General features: G+C 39.3%; 1 protein-coding gene across 3 annotated transcripts in view; it reads left to right on the forward strand.

Moving 5' to 3' along the window:
* Positions 1–24009, forward strand: part of SMPD3 (sphingomyelin phosphodiesterase 3) — a 96902-nt gene that overhangs the window by 13397 nt on the left and 59496 nt on the right. Inside the window, exon 1 of one of the 3 annotated variants that reach the window (XM_039382551.1) lies at positions 18421–18537. The exons of the other annotated variants lie outside the window; for them this stretch is intronic. The gene's annotated coding sequence lies outside the window, so the exon portion shown is untranslated. Of the gene's footprint in view, positions 1–18420; positions 18538–24009 lie in introns of those variants that run through there. 3 annotated transcript variants of the gene reach the window in all.

Genomic DNA, 24009 nt, shown 5'->3' on the forward strand with positions numbered 1-24009 from the left:
AAGTTCAAAGGTGTGAAAGCTTCAAAATGTATAATTCAATCTCATTTTGCACAATAGTTTCTTTTAGGAAGTGATTCCTGGAGTGTGTGTTAAAGCTAAGTGATAACATTCTAGCCCCTGAAATAGCAAATGGTTATGTTCTCTTTCACAGCTGTATAAATTTACAGTTGGATGAATATTCTGGTTTTGTCTTCCCCAGGTTTGTAAACTCAGTTAATTCACGTACATTGAAGCTGATTTGGTTACAGGAAAAGTGTGAGGGATAGCTCCACTTTCTTTCGGCCAGCTCATTGTTCTGGCCCTTGTCTGCTGTCTCTAGCAACACCTCAGGCTGACACCAGTGAGGAAATGGAAAAGGAAGGGTGTTCAGTTCTGGCTCAGACAGGCTAATATATAAATAAAAAAGGAGCTACACCCAAAACTGGACTGTGCCACTAAACGTAGTAGTAGTAAGCTTTGTCATTTGAAGTGCATTTATTCAGTAGATTTACTCTCTGTTCTAGGTTACTTCTTGTCTTGCTTCTCCCCTGGTAGAAAACCAGTGTCAGGAGTCCCTTTGTTGGCTGTAGTATGGGTTTTGAGCATATGAAAATGGATTTTTAAGAGCTTGGAGCCAGGTTTTCAAGTACTTGGCATCTATAATTGGGGCAGATGTTCAAAAGAGGTTAGTACTGACTGTTCTGAGCTCTTGTGAAGATTTGTCCATTTTGATTTTGTGCCTAACTGAACTGATCTGTTGAAAATCTGGTCTCTGTAGCTAGGCATGACGATCTTAGAATGCTGTGAGGGCAGTAATAACACTTAAAAAAGAAAAGAAACAAGCTATACAGCAACCCCCACTCAATTCAGGACCCCAAAACTGAGTAAGAGTAAGACAGGGATGAGCTTTCTGGCATGTGCAGGCAAATAATTTTCTATGACTTAACAGTGAAAAAGGCTTTTGTTTTGCTACCTCTGTTCTGGATGTGTTTATTTAAAGCATTAGCTTTTGGGAAAGGAAAGCTGCAGGTTATGAGTACAAAAATGTCATGTGTTGAGGAAACTACAAGAGGAAAATGCTTTAATTAAAATTTACTGTAGCAATTGTTAGTAGTGTTGTGAGTTCTGAGATACCACAACTGCTTCTAGAGGTGTGCTGCTTTCTGACCTGCAGCCTGGGATAACCATTTTGATGCTCTGTCCCTGTAATCAATGGTGCAATTCCTACTGACTTTGATTTAGCAGTGTGGAGTCCTATGTTAAAACAGTTGTAGTTCAAACAAAATGAATGTTTTGTGTTGGAAAGAAACTTATTTAAATCAGCCATCAGCCATCCTTTATACTGGCAGAGCTGTTAAAGAGTGGTCATATTGATTCATGTGGTCTTTCTGGCTAGTTATGTGACTTACTATTGCAGATTCAGGCATTGTGGAAGAGTTTTAGTTACATTTTTGAATAATTAATTTTATTTGAAATTATTTTAGTGTCTTTTTGTACAATGTTTTGGCCTTGTCTTTGATCCCTTAAAAATCACTGTCTGAAAAATGAATTATTAATTGTTGCAACTGAAGAAACAAACTAATAATTTTCTGTGGACTTTTGAGGCGAAAAAAGGAAAGACTAAACAAATCAAAACAGAGCTATATATTTGCCCACACAGTACTTCTTTTGTGCAGTGCTTGCACAGTTGAAATAAGGACTTTCAATAATCCAGGATAAGTAAACAATGATACTGTAATTTTCATGTAGGAAGTATGGGGTATCTGTCTATAAGCTAGTGTTGCACTTATAGCTGAGTGAACCTCTGACAAACAAATGAACATAGGCTGAAAATGGTTACATTTAATTCAATAGCTCTCAGAGCAGTAGGATTCAGAGACATTCACATAAATGTGATAAGGGAAAAGAGATGAATTGTTGAGGTACCTGCTTTACAGACCTGTCATAAAACTGAACTGGAGACTTAAGGCATCATGTTATTTCTACATTGCCAGTGTTAGCTGAAGCAAATTCTAGGCTTTTAAAAAAATTAAATGGTGATTGTAGAGATTGAAATAACTTGCATGCAGAGAACTGGCCCCTAAGCACAGTCTCCTCTCTGTGAGCTCCAGGTCCAGGCCCTTCCATTTGCTTCAGAGCCTGTCTGTGTGGCTGAATGGACACTGTATTTTACTGGCTGCTTAGGGCATTGTTCTGTTTTGCTGGTGTCAAGTGCAAGTAAGTTTAATACAATTTTGATTGGGCTTTGAGAAGTATTCTTGTGTTCCTTGTTAGGTGTGGGCACAAAGTTCTGGAGTTTGTCCTTCTCCTGTTGCAGATGTGCACCCTGATAAACACGTGTAATCACAGGATCAGCTGGGTTGGAAAAGACCTCTGAGATCATCCAGTCCAACCCTTGATCCAACCCCGCCGTGGTTCCCAGCCCATGGTACTGATGCCACATCCAGTCTCACCTTAAACACCTCCAGGGACAGAGAATCCACCCCCTCCCTGGGCAGCCCATGCCTGACTACCCTCTCTGTAAAGAATTTCTTCCTAATATCTGACCTAAACCTCCCCTGGCAGAGCTGAAGACCATGCCCTCTTGTCTAACTGATCGCTGCCTGGGAGGGGAGACCAACCTCCAGCCGGCTACGACCTCCTGTCTTGTAGAGAGTGATGAGGTGTCCCCTGAGCCTCCCCTTCTCCAGGCTAACGTGTGTTCTGAGGTCAGTGTGGCAGAGAGTCTCTGTATTTATCCATCTCAATGTCATGGAGCAGTTGCTAATGTTTCATCTCCTGCTTTGGTTATTTTTTAAGTGTAGAACTTAAACACGGAAGTTGCAAGGCAGAACCAGTACATGCTGTGTGGTTCAAAAAGCTCCTTTCCCAGGGTTAAAGAAATCTCATTTTGGACAGAGAATATTTGATGTGCTTATGATGAGACTCAGTTTCCTTTGTCATGCTTTTGGGGTGGGGGGGATAACTTAGCTCTGTTTTACATCTGTATCCCTTGAATATCCTTCTGCAAATTCAGATTTAATTTGGTGAGCCTAATATACTGATTTTGATTCAGCTCGCACCTCACTGACATTGTGAGCCCATTATGGCATCATTACTCTCATGAAGGTAAGAAGTGACCTAGTAATGAAGGGTACATACCCAGAGCAGTGTAGCAAGGATTTTAAATGAGGCAAAAGGAAAAAAAAATTTACTACACTGATATCTATCAAAAGGCCATTTTTCATAAGTGCCTTCTTTGAAAGAGTCCCCAGGCAGTGCTGCTGCTAGGCATCACTGTGCTGTCTCTGGAATTTGTCTCGGATGCAGATACCTACAATTTCTATAGTTCCATGTACTGCATAGCACCTGTACTGAAACAAGGTCAAGCAGTTTGGTATCCTAATGTTTACTGAACTTGTGAGAATGTTTAAGCTACAGTTCAAAAAAATCTAACATGGAAGCATATTTTCTGCTTTAGTGCTGAATGTGCTTTTAGTTTTGAAGATAAAATATTTGGCATCAAATGTACTCTAGAAAACAGAAATACTAGCAAAATAAATATTTGGTATTTAATCAATTTGATTGTCTTCTGTGGTTTAAGATATTAGAAACTGACTTTGTCTGCTTTTCCAAAATGTCCTTTCTCTTGTGTGAGTAGAATTTTGTGAGACTGGCTGTTAGGGGATCTTACAGGATACATTTTTAGGGAAGCTGCTGCATGCAGTAGGATCAGTACTGAGGCTGCTCTGGGGTTGCAGTGAACTGAACGCTTGAGAGGAGGGAGCAGGGTGATAACCCTCCATAGGAGGCAGAGTCCCCAGGAGTTACATTGTATGGAATAGTTTAACTCTGCTTCAAATGCATGAGTATTTTCATTCTAAAGAAAAAACAGACCCACAGAAGACTGGTGGCCAGAGAAAATGGAATAAACGTGTGCAGCCAGCAAATAACTCCTTTTGGTACAGCAAAGAGTGAAATCTAAGAAAACGGGTAGAAACAGAGGCAAAACCTGCCCATTCTTTTCAGAGGATATATCTCAAAGCTGAGGTACTTCTGACAGAGGAAGGGATCCAGTGGCATGTGAATGGTAAGATTGCTGACTGGGAGACGAGCAGGTGATAGTGAATTCCATTTAGATCCTCTTTCTGCCCTTCTACCAATTTACCTACAAGTAGTCCCGTAAAGATTCTGACGCTGTCAGCTGCAGTGTGGCATTCTGTGGTACAGTGTAGTACTTTGGGGATGCAGACACATGCTCAGTTTTAAGATTGTGCAAATCACTGCTGCTACATAAGTTCTTAGTTGCATCAATTCCTTGGTTTAGTTGACTATGCAGGGCTGCTTGAGGTGCCAGATGTCAGTGCAAAGGGTACAGTGAAAACACATAGAGCAGGTGGGAAGAACTGCAAAGCAGTCCTTCCTGGTACAGATTCACAGTGGCTAAGTCATGATTTCTGTGAAGAAATGAAAAATGGACTTGCACATGGTTACTTCTTGCCATCTGGAGTAGTTTATTAAATTATTAAATGTCATCTTGCATTTAAATTTGTCCAGTTTTATGCTCTGGTTTGCTTTAATGCTGGAAAAAGTCACTGAAGTTTTCTAGGTGCTATGGAGACAGTGCTGATGTCAGAGATGGTTTCAGTGGGGCCTGGCAGAGGCAAACAGATGGCTGCAGTTCCTGGTGAGCAGGGCTGGCTGGTGGTGCCTCGCTGAGCAGTGCAGTGCAGCACTGCTGGAGCACAGCATTGCTGGGCTGGCAGGGGATGTGCCAGACTGCTGGGAAGGTGGCAGAGCCTGCAGACAGGCACAGGTTGTTGCCTCACCCCCAGGACTGTGTTAACTCAGTTCTTTGTGTGTCCTGTTGTCCATACTGGGTTGAGGCACCCCACGTGGCTGCGTTCCCTTGAACTGGTGCCAGCTCAGGTGTCTGTGCTGTTTGCACACTTGGGCCAGTTATACTGCCTGCTCAATGCTGGCTTTTCTTCTGTCCCAGTATATGATGAAGTATTTTTCTGGTACTTATGTTGTGTTGACTTTTATAGACCTTTATTTTCTGGATGGCTTCTCAATTCATGGGGCTTTAAAAGACCTGATGACCCAGGGGTGAAGAGACAGTATAGGTGTAGCTCGAAGTGCTGCTGTTAATGAAATAAATGCTTGAGGGTTTTTTTAAGTATTGAACTCTTGGGTGATGTTAAATGCAGTTGCCCTTAGTAACTTGTCGCAGTATCTTGCACTGAAGTGAAGCAAAACCAGAAAGTACCATCAAAAAGGCTTCCCAAATTCCAGACTTCTCCCGAACTGAGAAAAACCCCTCCTCTCTGAAGGTTGATGGAGTTGTGTGCAGCTGCCATCAGTGCAGAGCTCTTCTGCTCAGGGTGTTTGCCTGGTTCCTGAGTCAGCCTCTCTGTGGTTCTCCTGGTACCCCTTGGGTACACAGTGACAGGAGCTTTCCAGCTTCTCCCAGCTGCTTGGCTGGGCTCTGCCTCACTTGCTGTTAGATTTTATTCTGAACTACAAAGGAGCAAAGTGTCTTGATAGTTTATTTATCAAGCTTTCTAACAGTCCTCTTTTGTTTTACCTTTCCTTGTGTTTAGAAGAAGCTGGCTCTAAATATCCTTTGAGGTCACCTTTCTTCCTTTCAAGCCCATAGTTTTGAAACTCTCATTTGCTGTGATATCTATAAAGACTTTACAGTGATTAAACAGTGCATATTATGATGTTCACTTGTACTTTCCAGTCACTTTATTCAGTTGTCTAAAAATAAAATGAAAGATTCTCTAAGCTCTTCAGTACAGAGACTGACTTTTTGTACAAGTGTTTAACACAGTAGGGCTCAGAAATCCAACGAGGGGCCTAAAATACCAGCTGAAGAGAGAGGAAAAAAAACCCCATTTCCAGGTATAAATTATTTTTTGATAGGAAGGTAAGTGTAGGGTGCCTTCAGAGATCATTTCTTCATAATGAAATGTGCATTAATGCTAACAATATGCAATGATTTTTAATCAGGCTGATGTATTAATGGTATTTAGGGCACCAGCAGCATTTATGCCAGCTAGATTGGGCTATGTGACAAAATGATTCTGTGCTGGAAAGCTACAATTATTCTGTAAATTTCAAAATCCAGAATTCAAGATGAGAAGAGGCTGAGAATTTCTGCATTTGATTGGCTCGGGCTGAAAGCTGGAGAAAAAGCAGTTTGCCTTTTATGCATTCTGTCAGCTACAACAATGCTAACCAAAGAAGTGTCATCTCCCCAGAGTCTCTTTTCAGACAAAAGTACTATAGGGCAATAATGAATCTTAAAAGAAATTCATGATTGGAAAAAGGACTGTTTTGCATATAAATGTTTCTAATGGAGCTATGAGCACCAGTTGTGCTCTATTGCCTTGAAAAATTCCATGTGAATCCCTGTAGCTTTCAGTAATTAAAGATGTGAAAGGTATTATTTATTTTTATTTGTGTTATGTTCCTTATAAAATATTAAATAATCCTTTGGCCAAAGGTACTGTTAGCTCCTTAAGACTTCAGAAATATTATTCATAACTTCAGAAGCTTAAATCGCTGATGGGTGACTTATATAAACCATGACCAGCAGAGAACAACCCCTACCAGAAGTACGTGCATGTATGTAGATTAACATTTGTAAGACGTATATACTTCTCCAGTATTGTTGACTTGATGAAATTTTGGAGAACAAAGTTATACTTTATAGCCCCAAATAAGTGCCTTGGCTTTATAATTTTTCCTCTTAGTTTTTCTCTCTGTATTGTCTATCACTGTCTTCAGGACCTGCACGGTACAGATTTCCAGCTCATCTCTTTGGCCATGGGGAGTAGAGTCCTTGACAGACTATATTTTATTTTAAGAGAATTAATATTCCTACAATTTGCTGGAACCTTAGAAGAAAAAAGTATGCTAGGAGTTAAATTAAAAGGAATGCTAGATTTTTTTTTTTTCTGCTGTACTGCATGGGGAATTGATGGCTGTTTAATTGACCATCTCCATGCCACAGCCATCCCCAAACTCTGCCCACAAACTTTGCCATCAGGAAAATGAAACTGTGCTGAGTTTCTGCTGCCACATGTGATTGGAACAAAATGTTGACATTTCTTGGAAATTTCAGAAGTGTGTGTACAAGCTGAGTTTTGTGCATAGATGTTTTTTGAACAAAAGAAATATTTTAGTGTTTTTACTTTTTCTTTTTTTTTTTAATTCTGCTGTTACAAAATGCTACTCAGTACTTTTTTTAGTAAAGCAGGAATAAAGGATAACCTGGACGAGTGTTTTTGTTTGTTGTCATTCCTCCTCCTCCCAAAGCACATCTCCTCCTCTAGGGAACGACTAATACAGGGTGATGTGACTCTGGAAGAATCTGTGTTCCATTAGGACTTTAGGAGAAGAAGCATCCAGCCTATTTTGCAAGTAGAGTCTTCATCCCATTGTCTTGTCATTGCATTCCGGTGGTCTGGCCTGAATAACTCATGATGAAATAAAGTGGGATTTGAGTCCTAATAAATGGACATAATGTCTATAGGTTGTCTTCTGTGGTTCTGGGAAATATTGACAAGTGACTTTATTTCTTCCTGGGCAGAACTGTGACCTGACTGCATCGTGCATAATAGATATTTTCCCCAGTTACAGTTTCTCATTGGAAATAAACTTCTAATGTTTAGGTCACTTGGGAGTCCGTGGCAGCTCTTAGAGCAGTGAGAGGATGAGGAAGCGCAGTGGAAAGCCCTGACTGCTCCTGCATTCTGTTTGTTTGCCGTTCGGAAGGACTGCAGTGTACTTAGCTGTTCTCTTCTCCTGAGGTGGCTGGGCTCCAGCGAGGCTGCAGGCCTTTCTGCCTGAACACAGACCTGCGGTGGCTTGTGCTCTTAGTGCCTATTTTGCTGGTGTTTGGCAGCAAACAGTACCTGGTTACTAGCTACAAAGGTAGCACAGAGTCCTTTGGGATGATAAGTACTGACTCCAAAGTAGGAAGCCTGACTTCCAGGTTTAGTGTGGAACTGGAGGAAGTGCAGCTGATGGATAAGATGAGCAGCTAGCTGGGAATTACTTAGGTGTGCAGCTAACAGCTGGTTTGCCATATGCAGCTGGTTTATCAGAGATCTGGATTCCAAAATAGTTTCCTTTGACTGAGTTTTTTCTCATTTTGATGACTTTTTTATATAAAGTTTTAAATAAAGGAAATAATAAATGAATACCTGACCTAAATCTGCCCTTTGCTTTTAAAGTCAAATAATCAGCCAATAAAAACCTTCAAATAAGCTGGTGTATCACTCCAACTTTCAGAACTAGAAGAATCTGCAAAAGATTAAAGGTCATAAATAGTTGTAAAAGTGTTTGTTGCTAGACTGTATTTGCAGCTTCTTAATATTTAAGTGTTCTTTGAAATGTCTGTGGAACTACCGTATTGTATGACCAAGCTGTTTCATGTTTTTGTCAGAAACACTGAGAGAGAATAGAAAACACTCTAGAGAGGGAGAAAAGAATACATGGGGAAATAAGACATTTTTAGTTTGTAGTAGAGATTTTTTTGTTTGATTCTGAGTATTAGAAGTTTAATTACAGCTATATCAAACTTTATCAATATTTCACATCCTGAATTTTTGCCTATTGATAATTACCATTGTATTCTTCATTCTTTACTACAGGGCACTGAAAAATTAAAAAAGAAAAGATAATATTAAAACTGTTCTTATTGGTTCTAGTGTCTTTGGTGTACTGTTTTAAATCAGAAATGAGGTGTTTTCAAATGTTACATCACCAGAGGAGTACTTTCACCTAAGACATGTTATACCTTTTCTCACTTTAGTGGTGACATCTCATAGAACTGGCAGATTTCTACAGAGACAGATTGAACACTAAGTAGAAAAGCAGAATTTACATGAGGGTTTCCTATTTCTAATCCCTATTAGAGATAGCATTCTGTGTAGCATGCTTTTGTCTCCTTAATAAATCCTGTTTGAAAGATTTTACTGGTTTCAGAAATTAGTTCTGCTCCATTATTAACTTCAGAATTCTTCATTTTCCTTTGCTATAAATCTGACTTCTGAAAAAAACTGTTGTTTTTCAGACAAAAGCAAAATAATAATTTCAGCTTTTTTTTTTTCCCCCTCCCTTTTGTGTATGGAACCTTCATTCTTACTCTTAGTCCTCGTTGTATAAAACAGTGAAATTTAATTTTAATTAAGTTTTGGGGAGGTGAATTTACTCAGTTTAAACTATCTTTATGTTAAACTGTGGTCCTTAGAAAAACTGAAGAGGCCTGATGTACTGAATGTAAAATTTAGGAACTGGGAGATCTGGATTCTTTCCTTGATGTTACTTCGTGTTTTCTCTGTGTGGCATGTTGAAATTGTTTCCTTCTGCTTATAGAAATTCTTATGAATTATCTGCAGAAAACGTGCTGATTTATAGATGACAGACAGTGTGCACAAAGTTTAGCTTTGGTTTTAGGTATCTGAGTTGTGTGAGGCCTTGTGCTGTCCCCCTATATATGAAAACTGCCAGTACTTTCTGTACATATAAAGCTGTTCTTTAAATATCTAGGTGTTTTTCTGTTCATGATAGTGCTTTTCTACAGTTTAATTACAACCAATTTTTTAAACTGGCATGGATTTATTAGTACAAGTGACCTTTTCTGCTGGTATCTTCAAGAGAACAAGGACAAAGAAACAGGTGTTCTGGCGGAAAGTTCGAAATAAAATAGTTCAAAGTAGTTTCAAAGGCCAAGGAACACGTGCAGGTGACGCTTCTGTGAGGAATATTCAGCTTGTGTAGCTTTGTGCAACTACAGTATAAACACATTGTGCTCCTGGCATCTGAGCCAATCATCTGCACACCTTTTTCTTTTTTTTTTCCCATTTTCAATGGAAAGACACAAGGGCTTCTGTGCAAAGTGTATTTTGGCTTTGGAAGAGGGTAAAAATAGCTGCTTTGCAGAGGTCAGAGCAGCGTGGCCTACTATGCCCCTAAAACTTCTTGGATATATTTGAAGGGAAAGAAGAGCACAGCACATTTGGCTGTGTCTTGTATCACTTCAGGTGTTGTTTAAACTGAGTGTGCTTAAACCTCGAATGGTTTTGCTTTGAATAGGTTTTGTCCACACCCAGCCACTTGTAAGGGATTGAAGTTGCTGATACACAGCCCAGCTAAATGACTGTCATCTCTTCCCAGGGAGCTGTGCTGCCAGCAGGACGTGCTTTTTAGGTCAGATGCACTTTATAGTACTTTCATTTTAAAAGTGGAGCATTTGGCTAATGACAATCTATATTTACCCCTGCTTCTTGATGTCAGGTGGATGTTGATGTGTTAACTCTGATGCATGTGCTAAAGACAACAATTAATTTTAGTAAATCAGAACTAAAAGACAATAGGAGGAAACAACATATCTAGGGAAAGAGAGCACTGTAGTGTTACTTAAAAACTAAATCAGACATCTGATACACATAAAAGAAAAGTTGCAGTTTTCAAAAGGTTACTCTTGCCTTGTTTGTTTGGTGGACGGTGATGGGAAGTGTAAAATACCAAGGAACTCAAGGTTTTTTGAATCCTTATGGTGTGATACATGTTAGATTATGAATGCTGAGTTTTTATGGAATGATAGTAAGACATAATGAGTTTGCCGTTCCTGTGTCCTTTTTATCTACAGTAAATGTCTTACCATGTATTTCTTTAGCTTTAATCCAAAAGCACTGCAGAGGTCTCTCAGATGGCTGTTGTCCCCCAACAAGGCACATTTGCTTTTGCAGAAGATGGCTCTTTTGGGCAGCTTTCATTTCTTACAGTCACTCTTCTGCAAAGTAGTTTTTAAGCCTGTTATGAGAATAATGTCTAGTGATAGTGAATTTCATACCTTTATTTTTCAGTTTACATGATCTTAAGATCTTTCTCTAAAAATGAATACTTACTGCTCTGTATTTTCTGTTTGATAATTATTGAGAAAGTAAAAGAACTTCATATTTGTCACAGTTTGGATAAGCACTGAAAATGTTAAAGGCTTAGAACTTCCAACACTTTAAAAAAATTTAACTGATATTAGTGTTGCTCTACAAAAGAGGACACACTGAAGGGTATGTGAAACTCAACATTTTGTGTTGGATAGGGTGAAGGGAAATAAACTGTGAAGGGTATGTGTGTTTTAGTGTAGTTACACAGCCTGGCAAAACAACACCATCCCATTGAGGCTTATGTGATGTTGATTTTGAGTGTTTTGATGTAAAGATGGGGATTTCCCACTGGAAACCTTCCTTTTTGTAAGAATCAACAAGTTAGATGGGATGATTTTGCAGTTTGTTTTCTGTTTTCAGAGTTGTGGGAGATTTGCACATTCTGTCTAAGTAGTGTGTGTGAGAGAGACTGATTTCTGCATACTTATATGGATTATGGATTAAATAATGGATTAAATTTTAGATTTTTGTTTTGGTTTCTGCCCTCTTTTAAAAGACCTGTTTGTGGAAGTTGCATTGAACTCACTGACAATATATATACATCTGTGTTTGTGTGTGTATATATATATATGTGCCAGAGCATTGATTACAGTATACAAATCTTATTTAGATATCTATGTGTATTCATCTTATAAAAACTGTGGTCAGTAGCCTAACTAGAGTTAGGCCCCAGTTTTCTTTCAGATGAAGGGACCAAGGAGTTTCTTCTATGTTTCTCCAGAAATTGAGTTCTGATTTTAGGACTTTTATATTGGCTGAGGTGCACACTGCAATTTCCATGACCAGGGCAATGAGCTTTGAGAAGCAGGATGTTTGAAGGAACTCTATTTAACTTTCTGTGTGAACATGGTTAATTAAAGATTTAGGACTCCTCTGTTCAGAGAACGCAGTCATTTTGAGCTTAGACTTTCTAGAGCTTCCAGCCAAGGCTCCTGAGAGCTGGGAAAGCACGTGTTTGTTTCTGTTTAGTGAAAACTGCTGGCTGATGTGCCTTTTCAGTCCGGGATGGTTGGCTGCTTTGTTTGTTTGGTTTTAATCTAAAAGCAGTTGTAAGTAGCTATTGTCAGTAGGTAAATATATCTTCCAGATATATTTGTAGACTGTGGCTATCCTGGACCAAAGAACACATAAAAAAGAAGTAAAAATCCACATTAGAAATTATATTTGAACACCAGCTGCATGAAGATAAGTGCAGGATTTCTCTTTCTGCATGTCTGCAGATGAAATAAACTGCATTGATAAACCCTCAGATAAGAAGTGTACTAATTTCTGTCATTACTGTATTACAAAGCAAGTACTGTCATATCAACTGCAATGAAGTAGTAGCTCTCCAGTCTTTTTTGTTTAAATCTGCATAATGTTTGTCTATGCCCATGTCATGTGCTGGTGTTCCTGGGTATAATGAATTCTGTCTTTAACACTGCAAGGAAGGCACATTTCAGAAGCTAGTTAAAGTTCTTGTATTTGTATATATGCAGAATTATTCAATTGGGTACGACTGTGCCTAAATATCATCTCAGGTATCTCTGTATATGATATGACTCAGAAGTTACTTTAGAGTAGGTTTAAAACAAACAAACAAAAAGGTGTAGTCTAAGTTCTGGCCTTGTGCTTTCCTATTCCAAATGATGATTCAGTGATATTCCAGTGCACTGTGGAAATGTGCTCTGCTGCATGCTCATCCATCACTGGGAGTCTGGGATCCCATAATGAGAAGTGCAGAGATTAATGTTTTATTACAGCAGGGTAGCTTTTACAATTACATATGTAATGAGAGAGGGAGCAGGGGATTGCAAAGTCTCCATCTTTCTGGAATTAATATGGAACTTAAATGACCTAAAAATGAAGAACATTATGATCCAGGAAAAATTAGCTGGCTTAAGTTTCATTCTTCCTCCCATCATGGTTCGTTAATGAGGAAAATCCTTTCCATTGCCATTTTGTACAAAATGATATTGTACAAGAACAGAGAGTGCTCATATCTTCCAGATGATGCTTAACCCTCCCAACAGCCACACAGAACAATTTTATCTCTGCAATGAAATATTTGTAGCTTACTTACACTATGGTTTATAGTAGTGGGATAGCTTCTCCTTTAAATAGCTGCTTGGCTGGCTCTTCATATTCTTTGCCTTAGAAATTACTTATAAGATAGGAGGAGTAGCACTAAGTCTGCTTGATTCTGCTTTCTGTCCCGTGCTATCCAGAATTCACAGGCATGGTCTGGTATAGGAAGTGATTACTCCACAAGTCAACACTGTTTTCCACAGTAATTTGCTGTTAAGAATGGTGGGAAAGTTTTACTGCCATCTGTTTGTTCCCTCCAATTGACTAATATGGACTAGTAAAACCATATTTGACTTGAAAATTGGGGAAAAATAAGGTAAGAAAATCTACCCATAGTGACCAGTAACTCTATTTTCTTGCTTGCTTTTAATGTAACAGCAGTTCTGGATGTGATTGGGAAACAGAGACACCGATTTAACTGTGTAGCCTTTACAATGGGAATTATAGCCCTGACTATGCTTGATTTAGTTAGTAACAGAATCATTCATTTCTTAAGATGCAACAAGATAACTAAGAGCCTGTTCCACCTTCTACAGCTGTGTCCTGAAATGTTGAGATCAGTAGGTCTGTAAGGTCAGGAGTGGGACAGTTAAAAAAAAACAAGCCCAAGAACAACTTGTATTGAAGAAGGGTCATGGAACGGGGGAGATGATGATTAGCAACCCAGCATCAGAGCTTAGCAGGGACACAACACTAATGCAGCTAATCTGTATAAACCTATTATAGCTAGCAACTAAAAATGGGGGCAAAGCCATGCTCCTGAAATCTGGGAGCAAGGAGAAATCCCCCTGGTTGTTGACTTGCTGGGAGTGGTGCTTGTCACAGTCAGTGAATAACTCAGCTGATTTTATAGCTGATGTTCAGGAGGTGGGCACAGTGGCAGTGGTACTCCTCATGCACCTCCTCAGAGGTGCTGACTTCCTCCCATGGAGTGTTGTCACCATGCAGTGTAATAGGAATATGATTTAGGGAACAGCCTTGAACTTATTGAAGTGGACAGGTATTTTGTTTATTTGCAACTGTGCACTCAGGGTGAGTCCTGTAGTGTCCCATTTTGTAAAGCAATTAAACACTGTGGAACTGTCTTCAAGCTTGTTGCCTTCCCCAGTGAAATGCTGTCAGGAAAAACCCAAACATAGCATCTGTTTCTCATTGGCAGAATTCATAAAATAGAATGCAGACAGGATACAGAACAAGCATAATTTCAGAACTGCTGTTATGCTTCGTGGAAGAAATGGAAGAGACAATTCCAACTTGATGTCCTGCAACAGCCCTGAAGGTGAATTCCTTCAGGAAAAGCTGGCAATTTCTGAATTATGCCTCAAGTTTATATTGGAAGTTCTAATGGAAATACATGTAGCTTTTGTTATCTATGCTTTCACCTGAGGAGAGAAAAAAAAAGAGTTTGCCAGCAGAGTTGCTAGATTGCTGTCAGAGGTACCTGTTTCTGTTCAGACTTGCCCACTTGCCTGCCTGCTGTCAGGCTGAACTGGGGCCTTCAGAGTGTGGAACATTCTGTGCAGGTACTGGGAGGATTAAAGCATCATTTTTCTTCCGTTCACTGCTTTGCTCTGTGGTGATGGCTAAAACATTTAAGACTCTGGTTTGAACCACCTGTTAAATAGGCTTAATATTAAATTATGGAACTGACTGGGTGCTCAAACCAGCAGTTAATCTTTGGAATGGACACAGCAGCGTGTTCAGACCAAAGAGGAAGAAATGCAGGATAGAGTTAAAGTCTTTTGAGCATCTGGCTTTTAATTAAATAAAACCTGAAGAACCCCATAAAATGCAGAATTGAAAATTAAATCAGTTCGTGTTAGTTAGTGTCTTACCACTAAATCAGTTTTTTTAGAGTCAGAACCAAACACTGTGGGAGCCGGATAAGAAGCAGTTTCCACTTGGAATTTTATTTAGGTAGAGGCTTTGAGTAAATTCCTACAAAATTACTGTAGGTGTTTAGGGGAATAAGTCCATAAAAAGCATAACTTTGGATTTACTTCTTTTTTATTAATAAAATGTAGTTACTGTCTTGCTATAATAAAATATATTAAAATACTACTTAAAATATATCTTGTTAACCTCTCAACAATCCTAGATAGATATTTTTTAAGTGGTAAAATTAACATTTGTTTAGAGCAAATAAAATTTTCAAGTTAGAAAGAGCTTATGGAGTGTTACAAGCTGAGCAGGATCATTTTTCATCCACTTTTCTTTTTTACCACAGTAATTAGGCACGTTGCCAGGCAGCACAATGGAAAAGAAATGTTCTTTAATGGAATATTTTTTTACAGACACTGTTGGACACGTACAGACGTCGTCTGTAGTTTTCTTCCCTGTAACTCTCTCTTCATGATTGTATTTTCAATGGGAAAGGCTTTAGGTCATTAATTTTTTTCTAGGTTATCTAGATGCTGTTTGAGGTTTGAGCTATTTCAGTTAGAAAGGCAATTGCTTACACGGGCCATAATGGTTTTGAGTTTTGGGGTTGAGCAAATTCTGTAATTTTGAGTGGTTTTGACCATTTTATATAAGCACTAAAGCACTTCAAATCTTTCAGACACAGCACAGTAATAACTGCATGTGGTGGACTTGATTCCTCTACAGTCTCTGAGTCAACTTGTCTGATTGGAGTCTGAACAATGTCCGTGGCGTGTATATATAATCTTCTGTAATAATACCATATGTAGCAACAATAATAATGTGCAAGCTGGTGCACAGCTTGGTCCTGCTGAACTAAAGGGAATGAACTCCATCATCTAAGGGGAAGCACTTTCCCATGCCTCTTAATTGTATATGCGGTTGATACTTCAACTAATATGCCTTCAGTGCTTTACTGTGGGAGGGGCCCGACCTGGTAAAGGCTCCCCAGAATTGCAATAACAAGATGGCCTGGTAGGGACAGGAATGCCCCCATCACAGAGCCTGTGCTGCCTCTGCCCTGGGCTTGCAAGTTAACCTTTGGAGAGTTGCATGAGACAATCCTGGGGAGGGATGGCATCTGCAGTTCCACACTGCTTTCACTCTACAGTTCGAGTTACATGCCAGTCTCTGCTGGTGGACTTAGACCTGGGAGAGCACAGTTAAGTACATTGTTCAAAAGGACTTAACTCCAGAATTTGCATTCTAGTTTGCCGGTTTTCTCAGCATGAATTTTTTATATATATTAAAATTCAAAGAGACTGAGGAATTTTAGGATATTTTCATTTGCTAAAGGAAGTGACTTGCATTAATGTTTCTAAGAAGAGGAAAAAAGAACTACTCTTCAAAATGAATTGCATATAGAAAACTACTTTTGAAGTTGCAAGAAGATATTTAAGGTTTTGTTCATGGAAAATATAGCACATCTTCCACTACTTAGCTGCATGTGTGTAACATACTGTCTTACTTGAAGATCTCCATTGGGGTGGAACAATTTCTCCTAGAGTATACAAAGCTTAATATTATTGTCTGGCACTGATCCTGCTGAAGGACCTGGGAAGTATCAGAAGTTTGGTTTCTCAGGCTGAAATTTCTTTTTTTCTTGCTTTGTATTAGTGATCATATAGCACCAGACATGTTTGTGTATGCTATATACCTGCTGACATCATTTTTTATTGTAGCATGTATGCACCTTCTTTAATATAAAGTGATCTTATTGACTTCAGAAAAGTAAATAAAAAATATCTGTGAGTCATGTTACTTTACTGAAAGAAAAATCCATGTGCTATTTTGCAATCCAATCACAAAGATCTTTTCCTTACCAAAAAATAGGACTAATACTTGAATATTTGTTTCATGTTCATTCCTCCCTCCCATTTTTTCATGTTTACGAATGTGTGTGCTGCAGGCAAAGTGTTGGTTTTTACTCAACTTTTGTGATCCTTTCATGGCTGACAGTGTGTTCTCACAGACTGCAGCTGGCAAATGGGTCACAACCCAAGCTGCCCATGGGCCCCAGAGCCCTGCCCTGTACTTGTCTGGCTGCAGCTGGTCAGAAGGCAGTGTGGTACCCCAGAGCCCTGCCCTGTACTTATCTGGCTGGCAGCTGGTCAGAAGGCAGTGTGGTACCCCAGAGCCCTGCCCTGTACTTGTCTGGCTGCAGCTGGTCAGAAGGCAGTGTGGTACCCCAGAGCCCTGCCCTGTACTTGTCTGGCTGCAGCTGGTCAGAAGGCAGTGTGGTACCCCAGAGCCCTGCCCTGTACTTGTCTGGCTGCAGCTGGTCAGAAGGCAGTGTGGTACGAACGTGGAGCAGAGACTGCAGCGGTTGTTCTGGGGAGCAGCCTGAGAGCCGGGGAACAGCAGCAGCTCCTGCTCTTGTGTCCGTGACACTGATGGGAGTTTTCACTGTTCTCGCTCGGCAAAGACTGGCTGAGACATTCTGGTCATAACTTTTTAGCTTGTAGTGACAGCATGTGTGTAGACACTTACTCTAAATGAGTCATCCATTGAATGAAGGAGAGCAGCGAGTGCTCAGTCCCTGCCAGGCAGCCCAGGCTCCGGGGCTGTGCCGGCCTTTCCTCTCCTGCCCCTCGTGTTGAGCTGCTGCAGGGAGGGTTCAGAACCTGGGCAGTTCTCCAGGCAGCTGGTGAAGCAGCAGCTGCACAGAGGCAGTTCCTCAGCTGCACTTTTGGAGCCCATGGCTGGGGGATTCTCGTATTTTACTGTGGTGGAAGTTTTGTTCAAGCTTAATACAAAGAGGAAGGACCTTACCTATATAGTGAAGCTGTTTCATTATGTAACTTCTTTTATAACTCTTTTTTGTCTGTGTGAAATATAATCACTTCTCAAAATTGGCAGTCACCTTAAAAATTATACACAAAGGCACTTTGTTATTTTAACTATGTAATATACAATTGGATTATTTCAGACACGTACGAACCGATTTAAAATAGAAAACTCCTAAGTGCTTTTGCATTAAATCTATTGATATTTATTGACTGCTAGCTATGTGTGAATTCTTACATTTTTAAGGGGAAAAAATTCTTTCATGCTTTCAGTTATTAAAAAAATGTTTAATAATCTTCACTTGTTTGACTCAGAGGTGGTTCTTTTTATCAGATTTACTGTCTCATTTTTGAAAAGCCTATTGTTTGCCTCTGAAAGGCTCTTAATAGAGCTTTAACAGGAGACTAAATTTGAACAGCCAGAAATATTTGAATAAAAAGTTTGCTCATTCTCACTCTGAATTGTTTAAATTTTAATCTTGAAGACTGCAGCAAGAAACTTGAAGATCTATGCACTCTTCCCGTCCTGCAACTTCAGCCTTTGAATTTATTTTCTACTAGCAAAGTCCTGGTGCAGTTGAGCCAATGCAGTCTCACACTGGGGCTGTGTGTGCCACACTTGTTTCTTCTTCACTAAATTATATTGTGCATTTAAAAGTTAGTGTTTCTGTATTCATTCTGTATTCCAGGCAAATAATCTTTTCTTTTTCCCCCAAGAGGCAGAAACCTCTGTGCAAATTAAAAATCTGATTATGCAAACTCTGAATCATCATCAGTTCCTACTGAAGAATGTTGTAGACAAAGGAAATAGACCTTCTTGATGATTTTTCTACACGAACCACGTATGTCAAAATATGGATTAACTAAAAGCAAAATCATTTGCCAGTATTTTGTTTTCCATTAATCTCCCACCTCCCAACCTTGAACGAAAAATAACAAAACTTTAAAATTTTGTATTTTGAAAACTAATTACATTAATTAAATTTCAGTTATTTTCTGGAGAAGAAAAGTTCTAAAATCAAACCAGAATTATTTAATATTAAGCTACCAACTTTGAACCAAAATTAAGATGAAGGGAGCAAACAGTTGAAAACTTTCCACTTCTGAGAAAATATTTCAGTATGGCTTGCTTCATTGTGGATCAGATACTTTCCCCATTTTTTCTCTATTTTTTTCTTATTTTTCCCCCCATTTTTTTGCTCATAATTTTTAGCTGCTACTGGGCCAGAATAATTCCTAATAACTTTTATAAGGATATGTGAAAGACAGGGTGTGTGCCAAAGATTTCACAGTTTGACTGTGGAAATCAGAGGAGTCAAAATAGGAAAATCTGAAGCCTGAGGCTGATCTTCATCAGCGTGAAGGCCCAGCAGCTGTGCCCAGCCAGGCATGGGGAAAGGAAAGAACTGGACCAGTGTCACCTGGTTCTGAATGGGGAACCTGGAGGGTGCCCAGAGCCTGTTTGCCCAGGGAGGAGAGGGGGGCATAATGATGCAGAGGAGATGCATATGGGACCAGTCTCTGGACAGGTCTGAGCCCTTCTGAAATAAAAGCTGGAAAGGAAATCTGCCCTCCAGGGTGTGAAGGCCTTTGACAATCTCTGAGGGCTCCAGAGAGGTATTGGTGCTATTGCTTGCTTTGCTGGCATGAAAGGGGCAGAGATTTGGAGCCCATTTCCTGAACATACAGAGAAAGATGAAAACCATTTTTAGCTATTTCTGTGACCAACATGATCCACTCAGCTTGTTTGTTTCTTTTATATTGTTTGGGGAGATTGCTACTAGCTCAGTTTCCTTTTCTGTTGACGTTTTCCAAAAATCTTCACAATAGATTCACAATATTTAAGTATTTTTTGTGTTTGGAAACCATAATATTTGTGTATATAGGGGTTTTTTTATCTCACAAAAATTCACAGACACTGTGAGCTCAAGTTATCAATATTCAGCTCAGCCATACTCACAGTGAAATGTTAAATTGTACTTGCAGGTGTTGCTTGTATAAAGCCAAATGTAATTACTAGAGCAGTCAGCAGGAAATGGGATTCACTTGTGTGTGAACCAAGTTCCCAACTGGCTACAGTGATTAGCAGCATGACTCGTGAATGTCCAACTGTTCCCCTGCAGAAAGTCTTACAATGGTCCTAGAACCTGTCATCAGAAATTTGTCCTATTATTGCAAAGGTTAAACATGTCCCGTGTAGAATAGTACTTAAATCACAGTCAGTAGTCCCAACCTTCCTATTTTCTTTAAAGTCAAATTTGACCAAAATATTAGCAACCAGAGTGGCTTTTTCCTTTGCTTAACCACAGGGTACAAATTTCAGGTTTTTAACTGCTTGCTAATCTGTTGCTGAATCCCACTGAGGAGAAAAGGTTGCTGCATAATGATTTCCAAATAGGTCTTTAAAATTAGAAAGCAATATGTTTATTGGGAAATTCTTCAAAGTTCTTCTTGTCTGGTATTAAATTTGAGAGTTTTGCATTAGAAATACTTTGTGGAACATTAGGTTGTCTATGCTGCAGTATCTACAGAGAGAGAAATTATTCTTTTCAGGGACCAATAGCATAGTCATGGTTTTGTAAGTAAACACCAAACTATTGGGGTTGGGAATGTCATTTGGTTTTGTTCTGTGTTACAAATCTCCTCAAGAATTTGATAAGGGAACGTGTTCTGGAATGTTTACACCAAGCAGCTGTGGAATCTTGATAAAAATAAGCTACTGAGAGAGCTTTTTTCTTTTCAAGAAAGCTGTTTGAGTCTAGAAAGATCTGTGCATGTAAGTTGACTTGCAGAAGCAGAGATGAGTATTTATGAGATAAAAATCTATAGCACTGCAGAAACTTTTTCTTCCTTAAAGCCTTATTTGAATAGCCACATTGTTATTACTACGGGCTCATCATAATTGGTATATAATCTTTCTCCCATTAATACCTGCTAGAGAACTATTCTTCCCTTTGCTGCGCTGGTATTAGTTGCTAAAATCAAAAGTGCAGGTGGATATTCACCTATGTGATTCCTGTTGATGTTAACAGAATAACACAGCAAACTCCTTCAGGAGCCAAATCTTCCGTGCAGGGAGCTCAGGATACGTGTTCCTGCTGGATGGGTCTGCTGATGTGGCCAGCATTCCTGGAGCTGCATGTACTCTGTCAGTACAGCAGGATCTGGTTGTAGTCAAAATCTCTCTGCAAAACTGCAGTAATTGTCTGCAGTGTCAGGAAGATGTGATGAGCTGAACTCTGCTGCTGGGAGAAGAGGGCTCCGAGCACATTGCTGGAAATGTCCATAGCTGGCTGCTGAATGTGGGAGAGGAAAATGGATCATCTTTTAAAAAAAAACCCCAAGGCCTGAAACTTCTGATGTGAATGTTAAACATTGTTTAGAAATATTCATAAACTTTGTTTATTTGTGAGGTATTAATATTGTAAAGAAATTAATTTTTTGAAGCCTTTGGGGAGTTAATGTGTTCTGATACCTGTGGATTTGAGACACATCTGCACCGTTAACTTTTTCCTGTGTTGTTATACAAAATGTTGAATCAGTCAGTGTCTCAGAATAGTAATATGGAGAAGACTCTGTGTGTCTTTCTGGCTGGCTGCTTCAGAACAAAGTCGTTCAGAGGCACAATGAAAGGCAGCCACTGTTTTGTCTTATCACTTTTGTGCCATGTGTTCATTGACTTGGTTCAAACGGGGACTGTATAAGACTGTCCAGCCTGGGTACAGGATGGTCTGGAGCTGTGGAAAGGCTGTCTGACAAGTGTTTGTGGCAACTGTTGAACTTGGAACTCAGTTGTACTTTGCATTTTGGTTTTGCCACTTTTTTAACAAGAAGTTTCTGCAGTGATTAGAGCACATTTTGTTTCAGAAATATTAATTGTAAAGCCCCGATTACGGCAGACTGTGCACGAGGTGCTCAGTAATTCCAGCGAGGATTTTGTGGAACCTGATGGTAGAACAAAACCATACAGTAAAATGTCAAGAATGATGCACTGTATAAAGTTAAACCTGATTGCTGAAACCAGCTCTAACGACCCCCCTTTGGCACGTCCCTTTCCTATGTTTTGCTTAGCAAAGGTAGATACACACACCTCTGAAAATGCCAGTGGTGGTTGCACAGTTCTTTTTCAGCAGAAATCTGCTGTTTCCCTTGTGGTTTCCTCTTCCACAGGCATTGCTGAGGTTTATGAAAGGGTAGGAACCATGTCTCGTGTGAGTGATAGCAAGGCAAGCATATTGCTGGTAAAAACGTGCTTTTTGGTTGAGGGTTTTTTTGTTGTTTTGTGGATTTGTTTTAACAATATTAAGGACGATGCTGGGAACAGCTCACTCGTGCAAGAAACAAATGGCAGAGCTGAGTGATGAAGTTGGAAGTACAAAACAAATGTAATGCAATTTATTTGGCTTTTGTGACTTGCACTCATCAGGAAAATCTAAGGTGTCTATTATGTATGACAAATGTGCTTGTTGAATCCAGACTTGGAAACATAACTTTTGATTACTAGAGGGAATACTGTACTTCATTTGATGGGGAAGGTTTGCCAAGAGCATAATGAGAATTGCTTTGTCATTTAAAAGATGTCTAAAAGATGCAGTGGGATAGGATGAGATTTGAGGGATCTCTATTAAGGAAGAGGTTAGTCTAAACCCTGGTGATGCTGGACTGCTCATACCATCTGTCCCTTTATCTTCTGATTGTCTTACTTCAGGATTTCTGTTTGCATAGTTGTAGAAGCTGCAGTGCTTGAATGTGCAGGACCCTGTAGCTGTAAGAGTTTTCTACAGTATGGGTGGGAAAATTATTCAAGTACCATTAGCCACCTGACTTTAAAGCATTATAAAAAGTGATTTATTTATTTTTTTTTTTTAGTGTAGATGGTGGTATAAGTTTGTATATATTTACCTTATGGAACATTTAATATCTATTTCCCAACTGATCTGCCTAAATTTCTGTTTCTGTGCATCCCTGCTGAAGGTTGTACAATTACAAGGCATGTGATGTTTGACCAGCTGCTGAAACATATATGCATGGGTTATTTATTAACTTTTGTATGTAAAATTCTGAGGCTTGTTAATAGATTTCTTTGAAATATTGGGGCTTATTCTTATTTACAGTACACTCTGTGGTGTGTATGGCAGTAACCTGGGCTTTTTATCAAATACATCTGATACATCTATCAAATACATCTATCATGAAGAGACAGTCTCTGGTCAGGATTGTAAATCTTAACAGCAATTCCTAAAGATCACTTCTCTTTCTTTACCTGACCCTTTGTGATATTTACTGGTTTGCTAGGAGGGAATTCTCTCATTGCAATTCCAAAACACAGTAAGAGTTGAATGTTGGTTTCAGTTTAAAAGGGAAGAACAGTATCAGAAGGAAGGAGGACATTTTTTGAAGTGTAAGTAACTGTCTGTAAAGAAGACTGGTAAATTGCCAAAAGAATAGCATGCAGAGAGGTCAAAAATAATAAATAACAGACTCAATAAAATGTATAATTGAGCAAGATTAAAGGAATAAAATATCTAATGTAAAGGACTAGTGGTTTCTTTCAGTCCTGTTGTCAGTAATAATAAATTTCTCATGGGAAGTCTTAGTCAATTTTAGACATTGACAAATAGTGTTGTTCTTTAGGTAGAATTTGCTAGGTACAGAGAGCAAATTAGATTATTTCTGTAAACGCAGAGGTTTACTAATATACAAATCACTTTACATATTCTGAGTGATTTTACATCTATGATTCTGTGAGGTGTTAGCATTCTCCAATGTGAAGAATGAACAAATAAAATCAGCATTTGTTCATGAGTAAAAATCCTTCTCTCTGTTCTCAGTGGTTGATGGGCTGAATAAAACAACCATGAAACTTTCACAACAAATATTCTCTTTTGGAGCAGAAAGGTGAGGGCACGAGATGCAGGAGAAAATAGACTTCTCTTCTTGCTGTGACAGACCTACAAACCTCAGATCCCAAACTGCCATTGCAGCTGCTGCTCTCCTGCTCTGGTGTTTCAGTGGGAGAAACACCCCCTTCTTCTGGGGTGGAGAATAATTCTGGAACCATGTGAATAGCTTGCTGTCTCAGCATCACACTCTTTCCTGTGGCACTTTGTTACCCACTTGTGAGGATGGGCTTCCTGGTAACAGTGTTTGAGTCAATGAAGGAAATTCTGGAAAAGAGCAGCCCTTTCCAGCGTCTTGCATCTGACCTTTCCAATTTCCTGATCCAGATGGTTGAGGAAATCTTTCTAATGGAGTAAGTCTCTACAGAATCTTTACAGATGCAAACAGTTCATTAATAATTCAAATTGCCTGAA

This window comes from Pipra filicauda, unplaced genomic scaffold (assembly GCF_003945595.2).
Source record: "Pipra filicauda isolate LSUMZ 115617 unplaced genomic scaffold, ASM394559v2 scaffold273_size1055052_pilon, whole genome shotgun sequence".
NCBI classification, from domain to species: domain Eukaryota; kingdom Metazoa; phylum Chordata; class Aves; order Passeriformes; family Pipridae; genus Pipra; species Pipra filicauda.